Source organism: Muntiacus reevesi, chromosome 1 (genome assembly GCF_963930625.1).
Source record: "Muntiacus reevesi chromosome 1, mMunRee1.1, whole genome shotgun sequence".
NCBI classification, from domain to species: Eukaryota; Metazoa; Chordata; class Mammalia; order Artiodactyla; family Cervidae; genus Muntiacus; species Muntiacus reevesi.
The window spans coordinates 45,204,162-45,219,858 of NC_089249.1; the positions used below are offsets into that span (position 1 = coordinate 45,204,162).

The 15,697-nt window shown below is 43.6% G+C and overlaps 1 pseudogene; it reads left to right on the plus strand.

Annotated features, from left to right (window-relative positions):
- The first annotated feature begins 520 nt into the window (after window positions 1-520).
- Window positions 521-9,302, plus strand: LOC136167872 (alpha-2-macroglobulin-like; annotated as a pseudogene).
- Window positions 9,303-15,697: the final 6,395 nt, after the last annotated feature.

Consider the following 15,697-nt stretch of genomic DNA (forward strand, 5'->3'; position numbering starts at 1 on the left):
ACTGGACCAACAAGGGAGACTATCCCTATAGTCAGATTTCTAATGGTTGTACAGACTTGTGGGAAGCATGACCTTGTTGGGGGAAGTTGAATCACTGAAATGCTTTTTATTTTTCCATCTCGGGCCTTGATTATACTGTTAATTTCTATAATTCTTTTGAAAGTGAAAATGAAATTGCTCAGTCATGTCTGACTCTTTGAGACCCCATGGACTACACAGTTCATTGGATTCTCCAGGCCAGAATACTGGAGTGGGTAGCCTTTCCCTTCTCCAGAGGATCATCCCAACTCAGGGATCAAACCCAGATCTTCCACATTGCAGGAGGATTCTTTAACAGCTAAGCCACCTGGGAAGCCCCTAACTCTTTTAAGAGGACTCAAACATGTGATATTGGGTCACACTCATCAGTTACCATCTTGTGCGTGAATGCTCAATTGGATTCTTTACCACTGGGCCACCTAGGGAGCCCAGTTACTATCTTAGAAATAACCAGCTCACTTGCTTGTTTTTTGTTCATCACATGGCCGTCCTCTGCAGCTCCTTGGGTGTAACTGAAGTAGGAGTAACAGTCCCTGGTACCATCACTGAGTGGAAGGCAGGGGTCCTATGTCTGCCCAGCGACACTGGACTTGCTCTCTCTCTCGACTACCTCTCTCCAAGCCTTCCAGCCCTTCTTCTTGCGGGTTACAATGCCCTACTCTTGTGATCTGCAGAGAAGCCTTGACACTCAAGACCACTGTGTTAAACTAACTTCCCATGTACATTCGGGTAAGGATATTCCCAAATTAAGCATGAATTTAAATTGCTCTTTGCCCATAACATCTCTTCCAGATCACTGAAGTAAACTGTGACTCCAATTACATATATTCAGTTCAGTTCAGTCGCTCATTCGTGTCCCACTCTTTGTGACCCCATGAACCGCAGCACGCCAGGCCCCCCTGTCCATCACTAACTCCCGGAGTCCACCCAAACCCATGTCCATTGAGTCGGTGATGCCATCCAACCATCTCATCCTCTGTCATCCCCTTCTCTTCCTGCCCTCAATCTTTCCCAGCATCAGGGTCTTTTCAATGAGTTAGCTCTTCACATCAGGTGGCCAAAGTATTGGAGTTTCAGCTTCAGCATCAGTCCTTCCAATGAATATTCAGAACTGATTTCCTTCAGGATGGACTGGTTGGATCTCCTTGCAGTCCAAGGGACTCTCTCAAGAGTCTTCTCCAACACCACAGTTCAAAAGCATCAATTCTTTGGCACTCAGCTTTCTTTATAGTTCAACTCTCACATCCATACATGACCACTGGAAAAACCATAGCCTTGACTAGGAGGGCCTTTGTTGACAAACTAATGTCTCTGCTTTTTAATATGCTGTCTAGGTTGGTCATAACTTTCCTTCCAAAGAGTAAGTGTCTTTTAATTTCATGACTGCAATCACCATCTGCAGTGATTTTGGAGCCCAGAAAAATTAAGTCAGCCACTGTTTGCACTGTTTCCCCATCTATTTGCCATGAAGTGATGGGATTACATATATACATAAATATAATTACATATATTACCACACCACTAATAATCAGGTCCTAGGGTCCTAAGGGGCATAAATAGCATTTTTTTACAAAAATATATAAAAACTGGCTGTGAAACTATAGCTTATACACTCTAGATCTTCTTTCATTTCTCAAGCTTACAAAAAATATTTTATTATAACCTAGGCTGAAGGTCCAAAAATGACATGAGTCAGCACTGTTTTCAATCCCATTATTTGGATTTTCTAAGTCTTCCTCTAAATTCCTATGACTTATACTTTGTATCTTTCTTCTAACACACATTGCATTTAACCATATATAATGTAATTCTTCTTTCTGGCATCGTTTATATCCTGCAACCAAAACCATATTAAGGACAGGAGGCAGTTATATCATAGAAGTGCTTTTATGCATAAAGTTTGTCATAAATGCATAAATGTTTTTAATTGAATAAGCAGATGAATGTGTGTATTTTTCTAAAAAATGAAGGAAGGAAAAAATTGAAAAAGGGAGCTCCAAATGGACTCTCGCTACAAAGTTAGCTGGGGGAATTCTCATGAGTCAAAGTCAGTACCTAAATTTCCTCAGGACAACATGCTATTTTCACTTTCCTTGTTCCTTCATTACTGGTACAAAAAATTAATAAACATAATACATATTATATTAAACATATTTACAAATATATATGTTCTATATGAAGTTGATACAAACTTTTAATGTAAATATGTTGTTGTTCAGTTGCTAAGTCGTGTCTGACTCTTTGCAACCCCATGGACTGCAGCACACCAGGCTTCCCTGTCCTTCACTATCTCCTGGAGAGTCAGTGAAGTTATGTCCACTGAGCCAGTGATGTCATCCAACCATCTCATCCTCTGTCATCCCCTTCCCTTCTGCCCTCAGTCAGCTCTATGTTCACATATATCCCCTCCTCTTGAGCCTCCACCCCATCCCACCCACAATCCCACCCCTCTAGGTCAACACAGAGCACTGAGATGAACTCCCTGTGCTATGCAGCAGCTTCCCATTTAGTCGTTGATTCGCTCAATCGTGTCTGACTCTTTGTGACCCCATGGACTGCAGCCCACCAGGCTTCCCTGTCCTTCACCACCTCCTGGAGTTTGCTCAAAATCATGTCCATTGAGTGGGGGATGCCATCCAACCATCTCATTCATGCCGTCCACTTCTCCTCCTGCCTTCAATCTTTCCCAGCATCAGGGTCTTTTCAAATGAGTTGGCTCTTTGCATCAGCTAGCCAAAGTATTGGAGCTTCAGCTTCAGCATCAGTCCTTCCAGTAAAATATTCAGGATTCATTTACTTTAGGATTGATTGGTCTGATCTCTTTGCAGTCCAGGGGACTCTCAAGAGTCTTCTCCAGCATCACAGTTCAAAAGCATCAATCCTTCAGTGCTTTATGGTCCAACTGTCACATCCGTACATGACTACTGGAAAAACCATAGCTTTGACTATACAGACCTTTGTAGGCAAAGCTTTTAATTCATCTTATACATGCAGTCTGTTTATGTCAATGCTGCTCTTTGAAGTCCATCTGTCTCTTTTTAACACCTCAGATTCACTCCAGGCTCTCTCCCTTGCCCATCCCATGTGTCATCTTATCATCTTTCTAAATATCTCTCTCTGGTGTTGCTTTGCCCCCTGGGGGCTACAGGTGGCTGTGCAGCTGGAAGCCTCTCCTGACTTCACAGCTGTCCCCGTGGAGAAAGACCAATATTCCTCCTGCCTCTGAGCAGATGGGAGGCAATTGGTACCCTGGTTGGTTACTGCCAAGTCTCTAGGTGAGTGAGAGTTCTCTGAAGAGACCACTCCACTCAAAGATGGTGAAAATAGGAAGGTTCCACAAAGTGGGTTTGACTCTTTGGACCCCACAAGCCAAAGACTTCAGTGGATGCTGTACACGCCCCTGCACTTGCCAGCTCCTTAAAATCAGGGGCAAGCTTTTCTCCTTGGAAAAGACCCTGACGCTGGGAAAGATAGAAGGCAGGAGCCGAAAGTGACGATAGAGGACAAGATGGTTGGATGGCATCACTGACTCAATGGACATGAGTTTGAGAAAGCTATGTGATATAGTGAAGGACAGGGAAGCCTGGAGTGCTGCAGTCCATGGGGTCACAAGGAATTGGACACAATTGAGCAACTGAACAACAAAAGCTTTTGAATGGCTCACAAAACTTAGGACACTGTAGATTCTGGGGATTTCAAGAACACTGGATTGGACATGATGCGCAGAGGTCCCTGGGACCTCTAAGCTCAGATCAACACACTCTTTCTCTCAGGGAATGTGAATTTCTCAGTGAGTGAAGAAATAGTGCACTCCTCCGAGCTCTGTGGTACTCAGGTGGCTACGGTTCCTGAAATTGGGAGGAAAGACACCATTGTCAAACGTCTTTTAGTTGAGATAAGTAAGCCTGAGTTGCTTGACAGCTCTACAGAGTCCAGAGAATGGTAACAATATTGGCTACCTCTAGTCTTCAGGTAAAACAAGTATTTTTAAATTAATTTTTATTGCAGTATAATTGTTTTTCCTGCAGAAGGAAATGGCAACCCACTCCAGTATTCTCGCTTGGGGAATTCCACGGACAGAGGAGACTGTTGGGCTACAGTCCATGGAGTCACAAAGAGTTGGACACAAGTGAACGACAAACATTTTCTGAGGAAGTAACAAGTTCAAGTATAAGATGCCTTCCCCAAACCACTTATCCGAGAGCTTTTCACAAAAGTAGACATCATACACAATCCTTTTTGCATGTGATCTGATTGTGTATCTAGATGTCGGTCTATCTGAAAAGTTGTCCCTGAAGCTCCCACCAAAGGTAGTGAAAGAATTGGCCAGAGCCTCTTTCTCTGTTTTGGGTGAGTCACTTGGCCCCTGGAGAACCTGAGATAACAACCACTGCCATTCCCCTCTACTTTTTTTCCAAATATAGCTTTTAACTACACTTCAGCTTTTCAACTTCTTTCCCATATTTCTGGTTTTTTCCTCAGTTTCTACTTGGATTCCAGCAGCTCTGATCCTCAATTCAGGTTATCATTCTGTGTTCCAACACCTCATCTTTCACTTCCAGATGACATCCTAGGTTCTGCCATAAAAAATACACAAAAAGCTCCTCCAAATGCCCTATGGCTGTGGCAAACAGAACACGGTCCTGCTTGCTCCTAATATCTATGTACTGAAATATCTGAATGAAACCCAACAACTGACTCAGGAGGTCAGATCCCAGGCCGTCGGCTATCTCAATGCTGCTGAGTATAGCACTTTATCATTGTAGGTGTTCTCTCCACAAATAGGCGTGACGTCCACAGGCATGAAGAGCAATGCTATTGGTGGGTCCTTTGTGTCTGAGAGGCCAGGGCACATCAGGGGCCACTGGCTTCTCCGGCATCAGCTTGCCCATTTAGGAATCCTCTTTTTCTGATGTCCCACTGCTACATCACAGGTCACCTGAAACCATCCATCCAGGTTATCAGAGGCAGCTGAACTACAAACACAGTGACGGCTCCTACAGTGCCTTTGGGGACCAAGGTGGCAAGAAGGAAGGCAACACTTGGTAAGAAAAGGTCCTACAGGACAGACTGTACAAGCATAGCCACCCTTACTCCTCATGGAAACCCTACAACTTGGATAATATGAACTTCCATTTATAAAAGTAGAAATTTTTTAATTGGAGTCCAATTGCGTTACAATGATGTGTTGATTTCTGCTGTACAACAAAATGAGTCAGCTGTATGTACACATAAATCCCCTTCCTCTTGGGTCTCCCTCCCACCCACCCCTCATCCCGCCCCTGTAGGTCATCGCAGAGCACCGAGCTGAGCTCCCTTGCTATACAGCAGCTTCCCACTAGCCATCTCTTTTACTGTATACTTTTTTAGTGTATATATGGCCTTCCCTGGTAGCTCAGTCAGTAAAGAATTTGCCTGCAATGCAGGAGACCTGGGTTCGATTCCTGGGTCTGGAAAATCCCCTGGAGAAGGAAATGGCAACCCACTCCAGTATTCTTGCCTAGAGAATCCCATGAACAGAGAAGCCTAGCAGGCTACAGTCCATGGGGTCGAAAGAGTCGGACATGACTTAGTGACTAAACCACCACAGTATATATATGTCAATCCTAATCTCCCAGTTTATCCCACCCTCCCCTTCCCCTTCTGTGTCCTTTCCATTCTCTGTATCTGTCTTCATTCCTTTCCTGTAAATAGGTTCATCAGTACTATTTTTCTAGATTCCACATATATGGGTTAATATACGATATTTGTTTGTGTCTTTCTGACTTACTGCACTCTGTGTGACAAACTCTAGATTCATCCAAAAGATAGAAATTTATATCCAGTGCTGTTAGGTAAATGTTTCTTGGCAGAACAGATAATAAGTGGCAGAGTTGAGACTCATCTCAGGGTTTACCTGTCCTGACTCCCAAATGCATTTTTGATTCAACACAGTAAGCAAGATACTCTTTCTCACGTCTAAGACCATCATAAGTGGGGAGAAAAAGAAAAAACCTGGCCACCTTAAGTTATTTCCCAGTATCCAATGATGCTAAGTAACTGAAACTCAAAAAGCTGCTGCCATTCTGCACCCTGTATCAAAAAGCACCACCCCTCTGAGACAAAACACACAGGCAAACAAGAAGTAATTAATGAAAATGAGGTTGGTGGAAAGAGAGGGAAGGGGGCTCAGGGGGAGGTATTTCATTTTTGAAGATACAGACATCACCAAGAAGTTAGTCCATACAGCAGGGGCTGCCAAAGAGAAGGTTTGTCTCCTCTGCAGTAGAAAAACAGAAAAAGAGAGAAAATCTAGCCTGAGTACAATTGTCTGAGTCAACCACCTAAATAAGGAACATGAAGCCTGAATCCTTGAAGCAATGAGGAAGTGGACAAGGAAGTAAGAACCCCTTAAAACCACTTAGTCCTGGAGGAACAACTAGAGAATCCCCAACTCAAAACACTCGGAACCCTGCATACTGATGGGTGAATCTGGAGGGGACCCAGGAAGCCTGTACATCAAAGGTGCTCACCAGCCCACTCTTCCTTCCCCCCAGGCTCACAGCTTTTGTTCTCAAGACCTTCTCTCTCCAGGCTCGTGCCTTCACCTTCATCGAGGCCCCCCACATTACCGAAGCCCTCACCTGGCTCTCAGAGAAGCAGAGCAACAGCTGCTTCAGGAGTTCCGGGTCACCGCTCAACAATGCCCTCAAGGGGATGACTTCTGTCAGCTTGTCTGAAGCTCCTCATCTCACTGTTCCATGGCAGTCTGTCCAAGGGTGAAGGCACATAAGAAGGCACAAAGGAATTCCTAAAGGAAAGGACTGGAAAGCACGGGAAGCTCTTGGGAAGGAAAGGCTTCCCTGGTGGCTCAGATGGTAAAGAATCTGCCTGCAATGCAGGAGACCCGGGTCAAAATGGCAACCCACTCCAATATTCCTGCCTGGAGAATTTCATGGACAGAGGAGCCTGGCGGGTTACCTTCCAGGAGGTCATGAAGAGTCAGACATGACTGAGCAACTACCACACTAGGGAGGGAGAGTGAACCCACATACCCCTGAGTTAAAAGGAATGGAATCTCAATTTAGAGTCACACTTTGTGCTTGTGGAAAAGATGTAGATGAGAACTTCTCAGGAGCTATGCAAAAGAAACGACTGACCACAAGGAGAGGAGACATCTCTAAAGGGTTTTCTGAAGTGGAAATGATCTCTGTCTGACCCTTGTACCTGCAGGGTGGGGTGGACGATGAATTGACCCTCTCTGCCAACATCACCATTGCCCTTCCGGGGATGCCTCTTCTGGTCACCGTAGGTACCCATCACCTCCTCAGCCTCCCGGACCCCCATGAAACCACTGCCCTGCGGTTCTAATGACACTCCTCTCAAAGCCCAGTGACAGCTCTCCACCTGTGCAATGCTGAGACATCTGCCAAAATGATAGAGACACCAACTAATTCAGCAAGAAGGATTCACTTGTCCAGTAGAGACCCGGACTACGTGCCAAAGCCAATCCTAAAACACACGGCTTCTAGCCCGGCCTGTATCAATTTATTTTAGTTAGAAAGTAATTTTTTAAAGAGTGATTCTATTATGTTGTGTGTTTTTTACAATCAAAAAAAAAGAGTGATTTCTAAAAACATGGTCAGTGGATAGATAGATCCATTTGACCTAAGTTTTTTTATTTGAGAATCACTGGTACACACGGATGTGCCAGGACCACTCTGCACAAAACTTAGAAGACTACCACTCTCCTTTTTACAACACCCTGTTGTCAACAAGGCCCTGAGCTGCCTGGATTCAGCCTGGAGGAGAACACCAGAAGAGGCCCAAGGCAGCCACTTCCACACCAGTGCACTGCTGGCCTATGCTTTTGCCCTGCCCAGTAACCAGGCCAAAGGACAGAGATACTGAAATCACTTGATGAGAGAGTTATAAAAGAAGATGAAAGCACCCATCAAGCTGTTCTCCCCACCCCCTTACAGTGGGTAGAAAGGAAAGGGGAAGAATGCAGAATTCCTGAAAACAACCTCCCACAAGTGCAGACATTATGATGTAGACTAACTCATTAAGTTGGCATCATCGACTCAATGGACATGAGTTTGAGCAAACTCCGGGAGATAGTGAAGGACAGGGAAGCCTGGAGGGCTGCAGTCCATGGGGTCACAAAGAATCAGGCAACACGAAGAGGACAGCACTGACCAACTAAACAACAGCAACTCATTAAAGGATTAATGTTCCTTTTAAGCCCAAACCTTCCCTGCAATTTTTTGTAACAGAGAGAACAAGGTAGATAAATGTAACAACACAGAGTGAGTTAGGGCAGGGGAGGGGGGAATCCAATCTTTATTTATTTATAAATACAAACATAGTTAACATTTATACTTTTCTTTATGGTATGTGTGTGCTCAGTCATGTCCAACTCTTTGTGACCCCTATGGACTCTAACCTGCCAGGCCCCTTTGTCTATGGAATTTTCCAGGCAAGAATACTGGAGCGGGTTCCCATTCCCTACCACATTTCTTTACACAAATGTGTATCAGGGTGGGTGGAGGCGCTGTAGCAAAGACAACGTCATCCACAATAACACCGGCCACGTTACTGTTTCCAGTACAACTCTCTGAAATAAATTGGAAGGTTTTATATCTCATTTAAAAAAAAAAAAGCCTAAACCATGACTAAATCATTTTAGACTGCAAGCGAAGGAACCAACCAGTAAGGAAATCATGTCCAGCCTTTTTTCACCCCAACTCTACAGGAACAACACTTGAGAAAGTCATTCACTTCATATAAATTCCTGTCTACAATGTTCCCCTGGACCACACTAGACCATTGCAAGTTCAGTCTTTTATTTATAAAGAACAAGCCCAGGGAGAGCAAGACTGTAATTAAAAAAAAACTCCAGCTTTTGCTATATTTATCTATTTCTAAACATAAAGATACTGTCCTATATTAGATACCAGTCGCTTTCGTTTTTTCCCTATTCTTATCCTTAAGCAATGGGGTTCACTGGGAGCGATCTCAGAAACCCAGGGCTCCCGCCTGGGGTGTTTACTGACCCCGGGCTCCGTCTGCGGAGGTGCAGATGACCGCCAAGCGCTCCTCACTCACCTCACGGTCCAGCCTGCCCGGACCTCGAGGACCTCACCTCCGCCATGAGCATCGTGAAGTGGATCTCAAAGCAGCAGAATTCCCGGGGGGCGGGGGGCGACGGGGCTTCTCCCGCACCCAGATCCGTGGTTTCCCTTTGGGTTGCGGTGCAGCACGGAGGCTTGAACAAAAGATAGACGCCTGGCGATGAGAGGAAGCAAAAGGGACCGAGGAAGGGAAATGAGGGAGAGGGTATCTGTTATGATTTTGAGTCTGCAGGAAATAAGGAGAGGAGTCTAAAACAGTTCCCATAATAATCTCTAACCTCCTAATCCGTGTGCCAGCGAACTAGAGTTCTCTTTAAAGCTCGCTTTGTTCCACACGATCAGAAACCAAAACCTTAGTTCATGGACAATGACAAAACTTCTGGTACGCCTAGAATCCCAGAAGCCGACCCCTGAACTGAACCGTGGGGTGGATCGCCTAAAACGTGATGGACGATCAAGAGGGGCTCACCCAAGTCTTTCTGTTCTCACCGCACTAGCCGGCATCTCTTTTCCTCCTATCTTGACACTCCCAATTTTACTTCCAAATATTATATCCTAAAGGGAAGATCGTCTTCCTCTCCCTCAACACTTCGGCAGTGACCACCTGGAGAAGCAGACACCTCACAGGTTAATGGCTCCGCCCCCACAAAACTGCCCCTTACTTCCGATGCCAGCCGCTAGTCCAGGCCTCCCGTACTTCAGCCATGCTTTAGGGATTTCCACGACCCCCTCCTTGATAATTTGCTGGCGTGGCTCACAGAACTCAGGAAAGCAAGCAGGAACATCCAAACGTAGGAGATGACCAGGGTGGGGCTTGTCCGAAGGGTGCAGTGCTTACAAACCCTCCCCCGGCATACTACCTACCCCCCAACCCCCACCCTCGCACCTCCGGGTGGTCACCAACCTGGAAGTTCTCTGAATCCCTTTCTTTAGGATTTTTGTAGCAGTCCCATCACGCGGGCTTGCGTGCTAAGTTGCTTCAGTCGCGTCTGACTCTTTGCCAAGCTATGGACGGTAACCTGCCAGGGTCCTTGTCCATGGGATCCTCTGGAAGCCCATTACAGACGCATGGCTGATTTAAATCATTAACCACTGGTGATTAACTCAGCCCTGAGCCTCTCTCCACTCTCTAGGGGTGGGTAGTAGGAGGGGAGGTTGAGCCTAAAAGTTCCAATCTTCTAATCATGTGACTAGTTCCTCTGGCAACCATACCCCTCCAGCCAATCACCTTTTTAGCATACAAAAAGACTCTTTTCACTCCAGAGACTTCAAGGGTCCTAGAAGTTCTTGTATGGAGATCTAGGGGCAGAAATAAGCATCTCTTATTATGCCACAGATCTTCCTTGGATTTTCTTAAAAGTAATAGCAACTCCATTCTCTACATTTGGGATCAATCAAGACTATAAACCATTAACTTTAGTCCGACGGCTACATCCAGCCCTACAAAATATTATTTTTAAAAAACATGTCTAACATAATACCTTGCAATTTCCATTCTCAATATTCTGATTATACATTGCAGAACTTCTCTTCAGAGAAGTTTAGAGAAATGGTAGACTCTTCTAAAAGAGAAATAAAATACAAAGAAGCCAAATCTTAATGACTTGTGCCAACCTGGTTTGTAACTCACTTCATTCTCTTTTCCCTCTGAAATGGATAATCTTCCTATGACATTAAAACACCTTCTGCATGTTTGTTTTCTCTTTTTTTCAGTTCCATTGTCCAAAAGATAGTATCAAGACTTATTTTTAATAATAAAGAAGGAGTTCTAAAAGACCTCCTGGGGCATGAAGTGTATTCTATTAGAATGGTATCAATAGAGAAATAAACTGTAGGAAAGACAAGAATTGAAAAGTTTTTCCTTTTATTTGAACAGTGTGCAGATCAGAGACTACTAACTGTGTTGATTGCCCTGGTGTCTCTCAAAGGCACCTCAAAAGAAGTCTGATGATGAGAGAAGCAAGGCTGTAGTTTTGTGAGAAAAGACGGTGTGTGTCAGAGGCAGAGAAACAGGAATAGCAAGTGCCAGGCAGTGAGCCTGTTTCATGTATGAATCTCCTACTTGCTATGAGAGAACTCACTGGCTCTAGTGCAAACTGTATACAGAAGTTATGTAAAATTTGGATCCTAAGAGGTATCAAAAATTGAAATCAGTCTTGGAACTAAGATACCAGAGTTCAAATAATGAGGGAGAAAACTCCATGGCACCTTTGTAATACTAAAAATGGGAATATGAGGAGAATTCGAGGCCCCCAAATTTGACCCTATCCTGGACTTTCTCACACATCTCTTTCAGGACACAGTGGTGGTTCTCCAAACTTTGTTCTAGGTTAAGTGGTTAAGGTACACTCTGTTCTAGATACAGAGCAGCCACCTTTGCCAGAACTGGGAAGGCTGCCCACATGACCATCCGGTCCTCAGGGACATTTTCCACAAAATTCCAAGTGGACAACAGCAACCTCCTGTTACTACAGCAGGTCTGGTAACCAGGCGGCCCTGGGGAGTACAAGGTAGACGTGTCAGCGAAGGATGTGAGTGCATTCAGGTAAAGCTCTTGGGGAGAGTCTGAGAGATTCAGCTGTAATCCCTTCATCTGAAAATGGAAACTAGTGATTAACATTCCTACCTGGGGAGTAAAAGCACAAATCAGGAGAGATGAAATTATGACAAGACTGAAGGATCCTGTGGACTGGAAACTATTTTCATTCATCACGTTTCACAGACAGCTCTGAAGTACAATGTTTTCTTGGAGAAGAAGAAATCTGCCTTCAGTCTACGTGTACAAACATACCTCAAACTTGTGATAGACACGAAGCCCACAGAAGCTTCCAAATGTCACTGGAAGTTAGGCAAGAAGACCTGCTTCTGTTTTCTAGCTCTGAAAATATTAGCTACCTAGGACTCTTGAGGAGAAGGGCATGGCAACCACTCCAATATTGCCTGGAGAATCCCCATGGTCAGAGGAGCCTGGTGGGCTACAGTCAATGGGATCGCAGAGACAGACATGACTGAGCAACTAAACATGCACAGGACTTTTGAGTATGTACAGTCAAGAAGAACTAAAGTTATCCTCTTTACTGAATTTTTGTCTTGGCAATGAAAAAAATAATAATGTCTTAACCAACATGGAAAATGAAGAATGTGTAGCATCATGAGTTCAATTTGTCTGCCTCCAGGATTCTTTCACTACCCACCACTATTATTGAAGAATAAATAATTCCTTCTAATAATACTTTAACATGGGATCTTTCTTCTTTATCTCTAAAGGAAAGACTTTCTAGTCTTTTAAAATTTCATATTCCTAGAAAGAAAGAATTCACGATTCAAGAACACTCTTCAAAAGCTTTGCTTGGAATAGAACAAGTGACTGATTATAATGACAAATCTTGTGGGTCTCAGATGAAAAGAAAAAATAATATTTGCAATTTGGTTTATCATCAATAAGCAAGTTAAATGTATTTCATGAAAGCAAGATATGTTAATTTAGCAAAAATAAAAAACACACTCAAGTAACTACAGCGAATATAAATACAAACTGGGTCTCTGACCTAAAGGAATGTTATAATCTAGTTGTGAAATAACTTTATGTAAAGAAAAAAGGATATTAATCCTAAATGTGTAAGTTACAAAGAAGCAGCCTATACTAGAGATTCTAAAACCTGGTTATTTTCCTTTGTAGAATTTGTTTTAAAATACATATTGGTCCTACCCTCCAAAATTTAACTCAGCATTTCTGGAGTTGTGCTTAGCCCTCTACTTTTTTGATGAACTCTGCTGCTGATACGGTCACCTTTCAGAGCTACTCATATTGACCATGTGCGTGCTTCTCAGTCACTTCAGTCGTGTCCAACTCTTTGCTACGCCATGGACTGTAGCCTGCCAGGCTCCTCCGTCCATGGGATTCTCCAGGCAAGAATACTGGAGCGGGTTGCCATGCCCTCCTCCACATTGACTATGAAGTCTATATATTTCTAGGTATGGAAAGATCACTGAGAGGACAAGGCAGTCGTTAGAAAAACTGCTTGAAGATGCCAGGGCTTGGCCTTCCCTGGTGGCTCAGTGGTAACAAATCCATCTGCCAATGCAGGAGACATGGGTTCGATCCCTGATCCAGGAAGATCCCATATTCCACTAAGCCCATGCACTGCAACTATTGAAGCCTGTGCTGTAGAGCCAAGGGGCCACAACTGCTAAGCACATGGGCCATAGGGCCTGTGCGCCCCAACATGAGACGCTCATGCACCACAGTTAGAGAGCGGTCCCTGCTCACCACAACTAGAAAAAAAACCTGAGCAGCAACGAGGACCCAGTACCGCCAAAAATAAATAAATTTAAAAAACAAAAAGATGCCAGGGCTTATGTTGTACCTTGAAGAAGGACAAGATTCAAATATAATGAGGCCTGTTTCTTCCCTTTCTGACGTCTGTAGCCACACAGGGAGCTGTCCGGTCTCCAACATGGTAATTGTTGATGTAAAGGTGATACCTTGTTTCATTCCCCTGAAGTCAATAATGAAAAAGGTAAGCAGATGCTAGGTATTTGAAATTTCTGTATTGCCAGCTTAGGATCACAGCAACAGCATCCTCATAATGTTGCCCTGTATGTATCAAAGCAGCATTTGTCCTAATTAAACACATTGAATTAATTTGGTACCAACACAAGAAATATATGAAAGATGTCTGAATTAATTGGGCCTACATTCTACTTAAGAATATTTAGAAATGGGTAACTGGAACCATCAATATTTCAGGGCAAGATGGAATTAAGTACCAAATGATTGGTATAGTTTTAAATACCGTGGGAATTCAGAAAAAGCTGAGATCAGTGTTAGAATAAATAAAGGTACCTTCAGCTTCACACCCAGGAGTAAATTTTTCATGCAGAGAGCAGAGCACTCTAGCAGCTAAGAACACAAGCTCTGGGGCCAGACTTCCTGGGCTCAAGTCTTGGCTTGATTATTTACTGTGTGACTTCAGGCAAGACACTTTCACTTTGCTATGCCTCAGTCTTTTCTTCTGTAAAATGGGGATAACAGTGTCTGTCTCATAGAGTTGTGAGGAGAACTGAACAAGATAAAGCCACGATGAATGCTCAGAGCTGTGTTTGAATAAATGTAAACTATTATTATTAGTTGCAACTTTAGAAAGAAAAAGACACCTTCATAAATAATCTCAGATGAACAGCTATCCAATGTGAGAATACTTCTCTTACCTTCAAACCAAAGCCAAGGATATCTATTCCTGAGTCATAAAGACTCAATCTTGCTTCTGATATATTGATAGTCACAATTTTCCATATATATTTCCACTCTACTGGATAAGTATCTGCAAATCCCATCTCAAGGAATTTAATCTCAGCTTATTCTTTGTATAGACTTCACACAGTCTGCTTGTCTCTTAGTACCCCAAAGTGAAAGTCGCTCAGTTGTGTCTGACTCTATACAGTCCATGGAATTCTCCAGGCCAGAATACTGGAGTGGGTAGCCTTTCCCTTCTCCAGGGAATCTTCCCAACTTAGGGATCGAACCCAGGTCTCCCCCATGGCAGGCAGAGTCCGCAGAGTATTAGTTGAGCCACAAGGGAAGCCAAGAATACTGGAGTGGGTAACCTAGCCCTTCTCCAGCGGATCTTCCAGACCCAGGAATTGAACTGGGGTCTCCTGCATTGCAGACAGATTCTTTACCAACTGAGCTATCAGGGAAGCCCCCAGCACCCCAAGGGCTTCATTTATTCAGTAACACTGGTGATTTCTCTCATTTGCCTCAGCTTGATAACTCACACCACGTGAGCAGGATAGAAGTGAGCAAACAATGTCCTGATTTAGGTGGGACAGGTAAGGGCCCTGCAGCCTTGCTAGACACATGCAGGTGGACATTCCTCTTACTTGGGTCTCTTCACCTGGGAGGTACCTGATATGAAAAACGGGATCGTAAGGGAAACCTCCTTGAAAAGCACATTCTTCCAGTTCCATTAGATAATATTTTAAAGTCTCTTTCCTCATTGCAGTCTTCCCTGGAATTTGGAGTGTCAGAAGCATGGGGGGTGGGGGGAATATGAGCATTTCAGAGAATATGGATTTGTTTGTACTAAAATGGGAATATGAGTATTTCTGTCTGCTTCAGGTAGACACTCAGTCTCCATAACAATTCTAGGAAGATAGGTTTTATTATTTCGACTTTATAAATGAAGAAACTTACCCAAGGTACGTGTTTACTCAGGTGTCGAATGTGAGTTCTATGTGAGTTCTAGACACGCTTTTCCATAAACAGGCTTGATAACCTAGAAGCTTAGTTGAAAGTTTCTGATTAAGGGTAGGAAGTGTTCCCAGGAGTTGGCCAATGATTATGCCAACCTCACCTTAACATAAATATATACCAAAAATTAAATGTTGGTAAATAGATAGATAGGTAAGTAGATAGATATATACATAGATAGATATAGACAGAGAGATATGTTGTCAGTCTAGAAGTGTTAATCATAGTTAGTTTCATCATAATGTAATCAATTTCATTAGCAATACAAGAAACCACTCTGATTTTGTACATG